Source organism: Lactuca serriola, chromosome 3 (genome assembly GCF_051521515.1).
Source record: "Lactuca serriola cultivar US96UC23 chromosome 3, Lser_US96UC23_V15, whole genome shotgun sequence".
NCBI classification, from domain to species: domain Eukaryota; kingdom Viridiplantae; phylum Streptophyta; class Magnoliopsida; order Asterales; family Asteraceae; genus Lactuca; species Lactuca serriola.
The window spans coordinates 311094452-311110058 of NC_136410.1; the positions used below are offsets into that span (position 1 = coordinate 311094452).

Consider the following 15607-nt stretch of genomic DNA (forward strand, 5'->3'; position numbering starts at 1 on the left):
CATACGAGCTCCGTTTTCGACGTTCTTTATATCCACGCGAAGGTCAGACCATACTCTACAACTTTCATTTAGACCCCGTCGGCTAATTTTGACTTTTATTTTTATTATTTATTTTTAGAAGGCCGGGACAGAAAAACTTCGTTATAAATTCATAACTTCTTCGTTTGACGTCCGTTCTCGCCTAACTTTTCATCATTTCGCTACTAACAACGAGATCTTCGATTCTCATTTAGATTGTTTCAGCTAAAAACCGCTCGATCTCAAATCGAGTATTCGGGCTGCATACCGCTAAGTCGAAACTTAGAAAAATCATAACTTCCTCATACGAAGTCAGATTTGGGCGTTCCTTTTATGCACGCTCTCGGTTTAACGAAATTTACGACTTTCGTTTAGATCGCTAAGGCTAAATATCGCTCTATCTTAAATTCATATTTTTACGTCACTCGACGTCGTGCCGATTCTATCGCGAAACTTCGACAGGTCATAACTTTTTCGTTATAACTCGGATTTTAGCATTCCTTATATCTCCGGAATCCTTGTTTCAACCACTACAAGTTTATGCAAAGATATCGGGCATATCTCACACTTTAATTTTGACGCTTAGTTTATTCTTAATTCATTAAATTATAATAATTAAGAAAATAAACACATAAATCACATAATTCACATAATTCACAAATAATACATTTTTATTATTTCAAATTGGGGTTACAAAGGTTAACCTAGACTATTACATTGCTAAAAATGGCAATCCCAGAAACACGGGCGTTACACCTCATGAGACGAGGTATCACACCCACGATCTGGATTTGGGGGCAGTAGTGTTCGCCCTCAAGATCTGGCGTCACTATTTGTATGGGGTTCGGTGTACCATCTACACAGACTACAAGAGCTTGAAGTATTTGATGGATCCGCCCAATCTGAATATGCGCAAAAGGAGATGGTTAGACGTAGTAAAGGATTACGATTGTGAGATCCTGTACCACCCGGGCAAGGCTAATGTTGTAGCTAATGCCCTAAGTCGTAGGGCGGAGAGTGCCCCGATTCGAGACATCTGTATGCGGTTGACAGTGATGACTCCGGTGTTGGACACCATTCGGGAGGCCCAGGCAGAGGCCGTGAGGCCGGAGAACCGTAAGAGACAGCGGGTGATTGGGCAGGTACCTAAGTTCGTTACCGATAATCGCGGGCTTATGACCTTTCAGGGTCGGATTTGGGTGTCGTATGCAGGCAGGACGCGCACCACATTGATGGAGGAGGCGTATAGATCGAGATTCTCGATCCATCCTGGGGCCACTAAGATGTATTTGGATCTGAAGAAAGATTATTGGTGGCCCTGTATGAAGAGGGATGTAGCATGGTTTGTTGAGAGGTGCTTGACCTGTCGCAGGGTTAAGGCCGATCACCAGCATCCGCAGCGCAAGTTGCAGCCACTCAAGGTTCCCCAATGGAAATGGGAACAGATTTCTATGGATTTCATCACCAAATTGCCGAGGACCGCGAGGGGTGTCAATGCAATTTGGGTGATCGTCGACCGGCTGACAAAGAGCGCTCACTTTCTTGCTATCAGTGAGAGCGCTTCTGCAGAGAGGCTGGTAGAGTTGTATGTGAGGGAGGTGGTATCACGGCATGGAGTGCCGATCTCAATTGTGTCAGATCGGGATGTACATTCACTTCCAGATTCTGGAAGAAGTTCCATGAGGAGTTGGGCACGAGGCTGCATTTCAGTACCGTCTACCACCTACAGACAAACATGCAGAGTGAGCGGACGATCTAGACGCTCGAGGACATGCTCCGAGCATGTGTCTTGGACTTCGGAGGAAGTTGGGACACGCACTTGCCGTTGGCTGAGTTTTCCTATAACAACAGCCACCATTCGAGTATCGGTATGCCTCCCTTTGAGTTGTTGTATGGGAGGAGGTGTCAGACTTCCATCTATTGGGGAGAGGTTAGGTAGCGAGTGATGGGTAGCACTGAGTTAGTGCTTCAGACGACAGAGCAGATACAACAGGTCAGGCAGAGGTTGTTGACTGCTCAGAGTCGCCAGAAGAGTTACGCGGATAGGCGACGATCCGAGCTCGAGTTTCAGGTTGGAGATTTTGTACTCCTGAAGGTGTCTCCATAGAAAGGAGTGATCTGATTCAGGAAGAGGGGCAACTTGGGGCCCCGGTACATCGGTCCATTCAGAGTGTCTGAGAGGGTGGGCAAGGTAGCATATCGTTTGGAGCTACCTGCGGCGTTGAGCCAGATTCATGATACCTTCCACGTGTCTCAGCTGAGGAAGTGTATAGCCAAGAAGTCGGCAGTAGTACCACTGGAGGATATTCAGGTGGATGCGAGCCTAAATTATGTTGATGGACCGATCGTGATCTTGGACCGGAAGATCATGGTTCTGAGGAACAAGAAGGCGCCTCTGGTTCAGGTCCAGTGGCAACATCGGAGAGGGTCCGAGCTGACTTGGGAGCCGGAGTCAGAGATGCGAGAGCAGTATCCGAAGTTGTTTGTGGCATGAGACTTCGAGGGCGAAGTCTGGTTCTAGTGGGGGAGAATTGTAACATCCCGAATTCAGGTGTGTCTCTTAAACCCTTCTCCTTTTCACAAGTTGTCAAGTTAAGCACTAAAATGTAATATTAAGGCAAATAAGTACGCTGGACGTACTGAAAAGTACGTTGCGCGTCCTCGCGCGCTTAATTTGGACGCGGACTCGCCCAGGTACGCTGGGCGTAGCGAGCCCAGATGTAAACCCTAATCTATGGCTTGTGCACTATAAAAGGAATGCTAAGGCCTTATCCTCAGCCACCATTTCAGAGAGTGAAAACCAAATAGAGAGTCATCCTTTGTTTCTAGCTTGTGTGCTTGTGTTCTAAGCTTCAAAGTGCCATTTCAAGGTGGTGAAAGGGAAGAGGAGGCCATTTTGGGAGCTAGAAGTTGGTGGACAAGAGTAGATTCGAGTTTTTTTAGAGGTTGGAGCTTCTTTCTGAGGTATAAAGCTCAAAACTTTCTTTGTCATTTGTAATTTGTGCTTCTTGGACCAATTTCTAGGGTTTTTGGTCCCAAGGTGGAGACTTTATGAGCAAATGGTCTCCATTGGCCTAGATCTACCATATTTCAGGATTATAAGAGTTGGACGTTCATAAAAATGCAATCTTGGACGTGAATATTGAGCCATGCATGAGATCTAGACCTTTTAAGGAGGAAGGAAAGGTGTTAGAGTGATTAGGGACCTTTACAGCCATGCAAAGGCTTAAAGGTTCCGACTTTATGGGATAAGAGGCTTAGGGAAAGTCAGATCTGAAAGTTGAATGAGTGTCTTAGCCGTTTAAGACCATCCATGGAAAGGCTGAAACTAAGACTTACGCTGGGTGTAACTCTCAGTACGTGCAGCGTAAGGGGTTGAGACCCTGATTGTGGTCCCCGGCGTACGCCCCGCGTACAGAGAAGGTACGCGCCACGTACTGCCTCCTATTGACTTTCGTTGACTTTTAGGGTTTTGGTCAACCTTTGGACTTTTGGGTCAAGGAGGGGTAAAATGGTCTTTTACCCTTCTGTGGAATTGTAGGAGTGGATTTAGTCTAGCCTTTGAGAGCCATTATTTATTTGAGAGTGTTGTTTATGCGTTTAGGCGGGGGATAGACCAATGTGTTCGTGTGCGAGATTATCCGAGATACCCGAGGTGAGTATTCTCACTATACCTTACCTAGAGTGGTATTTATATGTAGACCGAAGGGTCTTGTATGCTTTGTGTATGTTTGATATTATGTGCATTTTGGTTGTATGTATGTCGTATGTTGTATAGAACGGACCGGAGGGTCCAACGATATAAACCGAACCGAAGGGTCCGACAATACAAACTGGACCGAAGGGTCCGACGAACTATAACCGGACCAGAGAGTCCAACGAGCTACGGGACTGGAGGTTCCCGCTGAGTATTTTGGGGAACTCACTAAGCCTTTTTGCTTATAGTGTTTGTGTGATGTGTTTCAGGTCCAGTGAGGATCGCGGGAAGACGCCGGCATGACCAGTACACACTATCGGAGTTTCATACATTTGATCTTGGGATGTGATTTTATGGATTTGTTATGTGATACATTGAGAATTGAGAATTTTTATGAATGAAATTACATTATTAAAAAGTGAAAAATTGTTTTGAAATTTACGTTGTTACACTAACAGTTGCAGCCGCCACCCTTCCTTCTCCTACACTTTTGGTAGCCGCCACCACCATTGGAGCCTCCTCAGTCGCTGTTGGCATCGCTGAGTTCGACAGCCGTCGTTCCGCCATCTGATGCCACCGGTAATGTCACAGACGGTCAAATGAGAACCACCGAAGACTCCCCGACAAAGCTGTGAGCACCGCTGCCACCTCTCCGTCGTTCTCCTTTCTTCTCCTCTTCTTCTGTTACCATGAACAAACACACTCGGCTATTGTTGGTACCGTCCGATCATCGTTCTCTTTTGGACTCGTCACACATCAGCTAGCTGTCGTCACCACCGTTGGTTCCTCCAGCAAAGGAGACTGTTCCATCGTGTCTTTCTCCGATTGCCATGTGCCACCATGGGGGAGGTGGCTAGGATTGGATGCTTCTTTCGAGAAAATCGCGTGTTGAAGATGTGTGAGGGTATATTGATGTGTACTGGGCATGTGATCTCGGGAAATCATCGCCACCACCATGAGGTGGTGGCTGTCGTCGCAAATCGCCACCTGCCGCCTCCAGATTGATGATGGGTGTGTGTTACGTGTCCAGCTCGTGTTTATGTGTGTTGTAGGTAATGTTAATAGCTGGAAAATGGAGAAGATAACCACCATGGACGCCAGCCATGGTGGCTGCCGCCATATGCCACCGCCGGCCACTAGAAGGTGGTTATGTGTGTATGTGTTTAGCCTAGTGTATATGTGTGTGTGCGGTTTGGTTATTTTGTTGTAATTGTAATTGTATCAGAATAATGAAAGAAAAGTATAAACCTCCACTGTAGGGTGGTGGTTGTCACCTCCTGCCGCCACCGGCCGCCGTGTCGGGTGGCGGTGTGCTTTGATTGCGTTTGGACCTCGTTTGGGGGATGTTTGGACAATATGGGATCAATGAAACCCTAATGGGCCCAAAGAAACCCTAGTGGGCCCAATGAGGCCCAAAGTGACCTAAAAGCCCAACCAATTGATTAATGGGCCAATATTGGGTAGGAAACTTTAACTAGGGTTTGGAAAACCCTAATGACATAAAACCCTAATTTTGAGAATTTATCAGGACACACACAAGATTATTTAATAACTTGAAATATTAAATAATAATCATTGGAAAATTAACCTAAAAGCAATATTGGATTTAATGGATTAAGTCCTTAGTAGATTAAGTCCTTAATGGGTTAAGTAGGAACACTTAACCCTAATCATCATTTCATGTGAAAAACCCTAATTTTGGGATTATGGTCTTGGACTTATCGGGACCCACATTTGCACCAATGGAATGGACTTAGGGATTAAGCCTAATCACATCATAAGACTTATTTAGTAAAGTGAGGGACTTAATGGATTAAGTCCTTAATGGGTTAAGTGAGAAACACTTAACCCTAATTGTCATTTTATGTGAAACCCTAATTCCACATGGGCCTTAAGTTGGGCCTTCCTATTGGGATTTGGCGATTGGACTATTGATGGGCCATCCAAGAACAAGTTAATGGGCTAAAGTAATTAGATGAGCTTTAGGGTAAGGCCCATGTGAGGATTGGGGCCTAATTTGGAAAATTAGGCCATAGATGGGCCATAGTTGGGCCTTTATGATTATGTGATATTGGGTCATGGGAATTGGATTGGAATAATGGGATGGGCCTTAAGGAAAGACCATGAAGTGGTTGGGCCCAATTTGGAAGATTGGGCCATATGTTGGGCTTTGGCCCATTATTGGACTTTTGGAGATTTGTAGTGTGAGTTGGATCTTGGTCTTGGAACCTAGTTATTAATTGGGTATTGTTTGATGTTGACAGTTCGGAAACCTATCAACTAGCAGCTGGAGTTTTATGTGCGGGACTTCAACAATGTCAGGTGAGTTATCCTCACTATACTAAGGGGTCTAAGGCACTAAGTCCGGCCCATTGGATATGTTATCCTAGCAGTGTTAGATGTTGAGTATGAGTTAGCATTGCATGCTAGTGGTTATGCCAGTTAGGTAGGCCTGTAGGACTACCTGTGTTATTATATGTTATCCGCATGCTTAGTAGTTATGTCATTATATGTTGATATGTTATGTGGGATGGGTTGAGGTGAGACGGCTTCGTGCGGTAATCCAAAAAACCCGGGAGCATTCCAGTTACGAGCTAAGGGAGACTCGTACTGTGGGCTCGATGGCAAGCCAGATGTGAGCTGTAGGCCGGAAGCAATCCAGACTCACACTGTGGGCCCAGGGGATAATCCAATTTGTAAAGTTTTGGACCCATTACATGTTGTTTAGTTTGTTATGTTATGATGTTGCTGACATGGTTATGTGGACTGTATGTGTATCGGTATTTTGGGGGTAACTCACTAAGCTTTCGGGCTTAAAGTTTCAGTTTATTGTTTTAGGCACATCAAGGGATCGTGGCAAGGTAAAGGCGTGATCGTACAGCTCCTCACTTTTTATGACTTTGTTTCTAGGATACTCTAATATGGCACATTTTGAAAAAAAGTTTGTAATAGATAATGGATTTGAAATGCTTTTAAAAAGTTTAAATTGGCTTGAATTTTTCGGGTGTTACATTTCTCATGACATCTTATGTGGGATAGTCATTAATGAGGTGTTTGGGGCTTTTGATGCTTATTTCTATTACGATTTCGACTACTTGGTTGCTTAGGTAATGTGTTTTGAGCGTCATAACTTCTTCATACAATCTCGTATTTTAACGATCTTTATATCTATGCATTCCTATTTTAGTCTACTAAAACTTTAGTTTAGATTACTCCCGTTAAAAAGTAATATATATTTTTATTTACGATCTTTATATCCATACGTTTTTATGAATGCGTGTATGGATGTCTTTTTTTATAAAATCGTAAGTAAAATTATATTACATTTTAATGAGAGTAATCTTAACAAAAGATGTAGTAGACTCAAAAAACGAACATGTTGATATAAAGATCGTTAAATTTTGATATCGTATAAAGAAGTTATGACGTTCAGAACACAAGACCAAAGTCAAACTACAAGACCTACACAACTAAGCAGTTGAGATCACGATGGAAATAAGCATCAATAGACCCAAAAACCTCATCAATGATTGTTTCACGTGAGATGTCATGAGAAAAATCGAAAGAAATCATTCATAAGTACCGAATGAGTACAAAAACAAAAATGACTTATTTTGAAACAAAAAATATTAAGGACTAAATGTGTACAAAATAAGAAATATTACCATATAAAGTCGTTTTTCCCAGCTAACCTGGAGTAACCTGTTATAAGGACTGAATATGTACAATTTAACAAGTTCAAGGGTTAAATGTGGAAGAAAAAAAAACTCACTAACCAAATGTGTATAAATCGAAAAATATATTACCCTTTTAATTCATTATCCCTAAATTAAAACACATAAACTTACTCATTCACTGTCATTTTTTGTAACATCCGGATTTTCAGAGGTATTATGGTGTAGGTTAATCTTGTGATTAAAGGAGAGACTCGACGAGTTAAGGGTCCAACTCGCCGAGTCAAGTCGGGTTTCTCCTGTGGATTTAATGAGTGGACTCGACAAGTCCGAGGAGGGACTCGCCGAGTAGGTGTTGGGCAGAGAAACCCTAATCTCCGGGATTTGGGACCGATTTAAAGGCACTTATAGCCTCCTTGGCCCCTTCCCAACAATGTCTTCGTCCCTTGAGAGAAACCCTAGAAGTTATTTATGAGCTAGAGAGGAAAGAGGCTTCTTGGAGGTCATTTCTTTGAGAAGAAGATCAAGGGAGTTGCAAGGATCTTAGAGGAGAGTTGGTGGATCAGTCTCATCTTCATTTCAAGCTTCAAATCTGGTACAACTCTTGCCTCCCTTTTGTTTGAGTAGATTTCCTTGGATGTAAAGTTGGGCTTGTATCCATATTGATGGGGTTTTGGGTGCATCCAAACCCTTTTTCGAGTCAATTATAGATCTGGACCTTGTGTGGTCCAGAGATCCAGAAAGTAGGCAGCCATGAGTGAGTAACCTTGGAGATTTGAAGCTATGGAGCTTCAATGGAGTCAAAATGGTGTATAGAGCAAAATACACCATGCATGAGCCTCAAGTTCAGACCTTTGCGTGACTTTTGGGTAGTAGGAGGTTAGATCTATGACTTTGGGTTGCAGATCTGACCTCAAATGGATGAATGAGAAATCTGTGGGAGCCAACTCGCCGAGTCCATGGGTGACTCGACGAGTCGTAGAGGGTTTGACCGAGTAGTCTTAACCCAGTGTTGGCTCGCCGAGTTGGGAGTCAACTCGACGAGCTGAGTGAGTCCTAGGTAGAGTTCAGTTGATGCGAGGGGACTCGACGAGTTGCATGGGTGCACTCGACGAGTAGGGTCCAATGTGGACTGTTGACTTGAGTTTGACTTCTGTTGACTTTGGGGTTTTGGTCAACATAAGTAATAGAGGCCTTGGAAGGGTAAAATGGTCTTTTACCCACTTTAGAGAGTTAGAAAGAGAAGGAACCACCTTCGATTATCTGAGTCGTGAAAAAGAGTTACTAAAAGAGATATTCACCATATGTGTTAGGCGGTGGCGAGTTCGAGATTCAAGTGTGAGGATAGCTGCTTTCTGCTTGCCAGGTGAGTCTTCACATTATACCTTACCTAGAGTGGTAATTAGAGTTATGTGGCAGAGTATTTTGTATGCTATTTATGTGATGTGATGCACTGCATTATTTCTATGTGATTTATGGTGTGTGTGTGTGTGTGCGTTCCAGAGTACATAGAGTTATGAACGAAAAGTCCACAGAGTTAGGACCAGAGGGTCCATAGAGTTAGGACCAGAGGGTCTATAGAGTTATAGCTCGAGTGGCTAATATGTGTTTTATGTGGTATCTTGGGGAACTCACTAAGCTTCGTGTTTACCGTGTTATGTGTTATGTGTTTCAGGTTCTCAGGATCGCGGAACGACACCGGTTGATTGTACACACCAGAGAAAGAGTTATGAGGATCCTGGATTATTAATTACTAAAACGTGGAGTTATGTTTTGTGAATTGAACAAATGAGATTTTAATAAAATGTGTCATGAGGATTTATATGATTTTAAATCAAAAATTCCTTTTGAAAATTGACGTTGTTACATTTTTCTCAACAAAATCTTATTCCCATTTTACTTTACTTAGAGCACACAAACACACAAACAAAAACTACATGCTTCACGTCAAGAAATCAACATGTGGGAAATACACTAACTACATTCCAATCAATCACCCTGATTGATTGTTAGGAAAGATAGAATAAATTATAATGATTTTAACGAACATTTGACATTATCGGCTTTGATGTTAATAAAATAACAGTAAGTCCATCTCCAACCCATTTCTATTTTTTCCTCAAAAATAAAGTAAAAATAGGGTAAATGGTGTTTCATCTCCAATTCTATTCCATTTTTTATCCCATTTATATCCTTAAAAAGTATATTCCTAGTATATTACATTCTTCCAACTTGTATAGATTGTCAAACACATTCCTTCTACTAATTTGGTTTTAACAAATATATAATCTATATATTTTTCATTATAATAATATTAAATTAACAATTAACAAGACTATATTTATAACACTTAATTATATGCTTTTGTAAAATACATTATCGTGTTTTAAAATTTCAATATGTATTTAAATTTTTATATGTATTTGATAAACAAAAAACAAAATTTATATTTATAATTAATTAATATAATTTAATATATAACAAAATATTATAAGTATTAAATATTACATTTAAATTATAATTAATAGATAAAAATAAACTAAAAATGTATAAATATATAAAAATATGGACTAAAACCGACAACTTAAAGTTTATTTCCATTTTGGGAGATATGAATAATATAAAACCATATTTGGTGTTATCCTGTCATTTCTTCCAAAATATGGGAATAAATGGGGTAGGGTAGAAGGAACGGGGAAAATAATAGAAAATGAGAGTGGATTGTAGATGCTTTAATAAAAAATTTTCGATGAATAAAAGATTTTTCTTTAATTTCTTGTATGTGTAAAAACGTAAATATCATTTGCATTCTCATCTAACATCTTTGCAAAAATATAAATATACTTCACATCTGCATTTTGCATAAACAAACTATTTTTAGACCGGTTTTTTTCAGTCTGATCTTTATGGGCCTGGTCTTGATCCCTTTAGGTCTGATCTTTATGTACGTCTTTTTCTATTTCGTTTTGGAGGTTTTCGGTTCGATTTTAATACTTTTAGTTTTTTGGTTTCAACAGTTTTAGGTTTTCCCATATGTGTGATGAACACTAAAAACTAAGATTTACTAAAAAAAGATACATTAAAATTTAATTAAAAAATAGTTTGGTAATGTGTGGTTAACTAATGTGTAAATAACACAAAAATAGTATTCATATGAACTTTGGCTTCTAGTCTTGTTTTAGACGGATCTCAAATCAATCTCGAACTATTGCAACGGTCTAGGTCCCATTTTTGGGACCAGTCCAAGACCTGTTTTTTTTGTTAGTGGCTAACATATGTAACAAAGAGAGCCTAAATAGACGTCTAGTTGTTAATATCTCAATTTTGATCTTAAAATCTTACGATTTTAAGATCTTTGAAGTGAAAAATGATCCCAATCACACCTTTTTTGTTTTATTATATAGTTAAGTCTCAAAAATTCATAATTTCAACCTGGAATCAAGCATGCCAATTTGTAAGAAGTCCCGTAAAACATCATAATTTCATCAGTTTATCTCGAATTGGACAAGACACACTTATAATAATTCCTTTGTGATCTCGTGCTTTTGGTTGTATATGAAAAAGAATGATCTTTTTTTTCTTAATTAAATGTTTTCTTCTTAATATTTATAGTTTGCAACAACAAAAATTATAGTTCACATGTAATAAGTTAAAATTAATTTCACTATTAACGTCTTGGTCAACATCAATTTATAATGTATACATCACACTTACAAGCAGATTTGAGTTAGGATTTTTTGATTCCGATCCGATCTTATGATTACGGTCTTAAAAAACATAAAACGAATTTAGGTAAAATCCCGACCGGTTGAACAAGATTCGTAAGTGACCATGACACGAGCTTTCACCCAACCTCGATTGTCCCTAACATCACTTCAATTTCAAACTAACACATTATACTTATCTTAAGTCGCATTCAACAACATTCAACATATTTAATAAGTTTCAAATATTTGTATATCATTAAAACGAAAAATGTATAAGGAAGATAATCAGCCTAAATTGTTTCCCTGCACTACATATCAAACTTAAACAAGTAAAAATCAAATAACCCACTAATCTCATACAAAACTTTCTATTTTTATACCTTTAACATTTCTATCCCAATTACTAATGTAAAGAAGAAGTTGATTCCTTCGAAAACACAGCCATCAACTTCTCCTTTGTCAGTTCTTCAGATCCCTCAGACTTTACCACAAACACATGAAACACTTTATCATTCCCTGCACCCATTTTCGATTCAAGAACCCTAATCCCAGCTTCTTTGAATCCTTGAATCACTTTAGACATCGGATGTGTATCTAAAGGACACGTCACTCTTACTGTTACTTCATCTTCACCTGCTTCAATTTCAATTTTCTGCAGATTTGAGACACTGTTGTTAGGTGTATCCATGGATGATGTGCTGCTTCTTTCAGATTCCATCTCTCTTAGCTTCTTTTGAAGATCCGTTATGTAAGCAATTGCATCTCCTAATAACGAAGCTTTATCCATTTTTGAAATATTAGGGACAACAGCTCGTAAAGCATAGAATCTCTGGTTCAGTTTCTCTCTCCTCTGTCTTTCCGCTTCTACATGATTCAAGGGTTCTTCTCTTCCGTTTGCGGGTTTCCGGCCACGTTTTCTAGGCCGTTTATCATCTGTTCGGGCGGTGATAGCCATTTCTTCCCTGCCCGAAGCTTCAACATCTGAAATCTCGGAATCACCACTCACAGGTCGAGACACTGCACCTGTGGCTGTGGCTGTGAAGTCGATTTGCATTTCTGTTGCTGGGTTTTGAAGGGTGCTGAATTGTGCCCAATTCGAACCTGTTATTCTGTTTCTTGAATTTGAAATCAGGATTTGTGGATTCTCGATTTTTGGGAATGGTTGATGGTTTTCGGGTTTCCTGACTGTGAGTTTTTCTCTAAATTGAGGCTGCCGCAAACTCAATCCCATGTCCTGGTTGAAAAGCTTTGATAACAATGGAGACACTAGAGAAGTGTTTGAATTTGAGGAGAAGGATGATCGTACGGAATGTAAGAGCTCCATGTTTTCCGGTATGGAACGAATCGATCCAACTTCAAGCACCCCAACGTCTGTTGGAATTAAGACGACAGTCTGAATGCCTGCAGATTTTGAGAGATTTGATCGGAAACAGTAATCGGAGGTGGATCTTAAAGCATCGGAGTACCATAAGTGGTTGCCGGAAGAAAAACATTTGCCGGGGCCTCCTTGTCCTTGTGGGAAGGAGAAATACATGGAGATGAGGAAGAACATCTCGGTATCTGTAACTCTGTCTAATCCAAAAGCGTAATTATCTTCATCTAATCCGCCGAACAAAACATGCAGATTTTGAAGGACTCTTTTCTTAATTCTCTGTTGGTTTTCGTCTTCTAATCGGATGCTTAAAATTCGAGCGATTTCAAACTCTTCTCCTTCTCTAGGCTCCCTACAAGACCCATCCCCCCAAACTAGAACCAAATCGCCGGACTTTGAACGGGAGATTTGCCAGAAAATAGCGTAATTCCAACTGAAATTACCGGAATTAGGGTTATCTACGAGATCTGAGAGCTTGTTTTGTAAATTATCATCGTTTGCTGATGAAGTTAATGAACATTCATTCCCGGCGGAGCTCGCAATCAGGTAATCAAATGCTCTAGTTCCTAACACAGCCGCAACAATCGCTTTCTCTTCATCATTGAAATTTCCACCACCCATATTCGCCTTATGTTTCATGCAAAAGCTTCCCCTAAATACCCGAAAGCAAACAAAAAAAAAGGACCAAATTTACGAATTTCAGACGAAAAGACTTTCCGTATAGCAACAAAAATATCCAACAATCATCACAACTATCTATAGTGAAATCAATCGATTTTCCACACACTTCAATTCGAATTGCCTCCCAATTTCAGATCTCCATGCTCTAAATCGGAAATCCTTCATCAATAACAAAGAAACACACGCACAAACAACGTAAGATTTTGAACATAAAGATTCATATAGTAAGCATATAAAAAGAATAGAATAGAGCAATTGAAACACATACCTTGTTTCAGAGAATAAAACTGATAAACACAATCCTCACTTTGTAAGAAATTGTTGGGTTTTAGAGAGAGAGAGGAGAGAGAGGTGTTTTGGGTTGTGGTTTCGTTCCTAAATCCGAACTGCGCGTGTATAAAACCCGTGGCACGAAGTTAGAGGGGTGGAGGGAGTTAACCATGGTTAGGTTAAAATCCCTAGGGCTATAGATCTATTCATTTCTCAAGGTCATTGTTAAAACAATGTTTTTGTTGTGTGCTATCACTTATGTACATTTTCACCAAAACAATTTTAAAAAATTCAATGCTGTTCAGGTTGCTGACATAAATTATTTTACTTAAATAAAAAAAATATATATTTTCAAATAACTACTAATCTGAATTGTTTTGAATTTAGTTTTGATGATTAACAAACAAAATCAAGCCCATTTTATATTCTACTATTTTTATTATATTTCTAAAAAGTTATTTAAGAAATCAAGAATCAGAAGAAACAATAAAAGCATGCCGCCTCCAAGTATCAACAAATTTTATTTGAAGAAAGATGTCAAGAAAGAAATTTTTGATAATAGGATTGGAGTCATGATGTGGAAACTTTGACGTCAACAGGATATTAGATGGTAAGTACTTTTATTCTAACCCTTGTAATTTTATTTTTTTTTTGCACATTTAGTTTATGCATCTCTAAATCTATTTCATATAGTTATATACCCGACGAATATCGATATGTTGTACGGTTAAAGTATAAATTATATAGTAAAAAATATGCATACGCATGTTAACGATGTTTATATTACTCATATTAACTATAAAATAATAATTGTTACACTAAATTGTTTATGGTAATATTTAACGGTTTTTGTCCGTGACTTGCATTTTAATAAAATCAAACATAAATATTGATTTAGTGTTAGTTTAACAATTCTTATGACCGATTAATTCAAAAATAACTCATTTGATCATTTTTAATTTTTGATCATGATATCTATTTAGAATATCAACAAACATCATTTAATTTACTTTATGTTACCATTAAATAATATTATTGTTAACTAATTTACAAAATATATTATTATTAGAAGGTAATTGAAGACTAAAATTTAGATATTAAGTTTTTTTCTTCTTTGTTTGCACTTATCTTAGATTAATTAACATAAAATTGTTATTACAAAATGTTTGAAAACTCATATTTATATTTATAACATTTATACCTTTTTTAGCTATTCCAAAAATAATCTTTGTATATATTTTAAATTTATTTGATATTTTTATTTAAGTTTTAGATTTAACATCATATTTAAATTTGGTAGTTTCAAAAAAATATCATAATTAAATTAATAATTTAAGTATACTATATTAATAATTATAAATTTTATAATTAATATAATATTTTTACATTTAATAACATAGTTAAATTAACAAATTATTATATTAGGTTGAAAGTTGAAAGGTCATTGGGATATCAAATACATAGTATAAAACTATAAATTTTCTTTTATAGTATAAATTCAGATATAGATAGAAAATTCATTAATTGACTAATGGATCGTTATAGAAGTTCAATTACTGAAAATATTTTGAATTCTTAGAACTATAAATATGAAAAATCATGAAATGCTTTTAAACAAAATAAAAGTGTAAAACTCAATTCTTAGTGATTCTTATTTTTGTTGTCCAAAATTGATTTATGGACTGATTTGAAACGTTTACAAATGTTTACAACGATGTTTTGCAAATGACAAAAAAAAAAAAAAAAAAAAAAAAGAAGACATTTGCATGGACTAAATCCTGATGCCCATAGTGTTTACAAATTTCAAAATTAAACAATTGTTTGTTTTTTGTTTCAAGCAACTCAAACACATTCAAACTATAAAACATTTAGCTTCATCTCATTCATCCAATTCTTTTGAACATGCAAAATCTCATCCAATCTTATATCGATTCACGAGACTCATTATCACCCGATATCTCAAAAATTGTAAGTATTTCATTAATGTATATTAATGTATGTGGATGTGTATGTGCGACCCACCTATATCCCTTGCTTCAAAATGGATAGAAGGAAAAACCATTATTTGTACCAAAGTTTAATTTTACTATATGGAATTTAGGTTTGGCAATGGAGCGGGTTTTGACCCTGATCCAATCCAAACCCTTAACAATTATATAGGTTTGGAGCATAGTGTTTGATTCGTTTA

The 15607-nt window shown here is 38.1% G+C and overlaps 1 pseudogene across 1 annotated transcript; it reads right to left on the reverse strand.

Moving 5' to 3' along the window:
• Positions 1 to 11323: 11323 nt before the first annotated feature.
• On the reverse strand, positions 11324 to 13558 carry LOC145094177 (transcription factor MTB1 pseudogene; annotated as a pseudogene). Its single transcript, XR_013703226.1, has 2 exons — positions 13418 to 13558; positions 11324 to 13308 (listed from the first exon to the last, which is right to left on the reverse strand). The product of XR_013703226.1 is annotated as a transcription factor MTB1 pseudogene (transcript).
• Positions 13559 to 15607: the final 2049 nt, after the last annotated feature.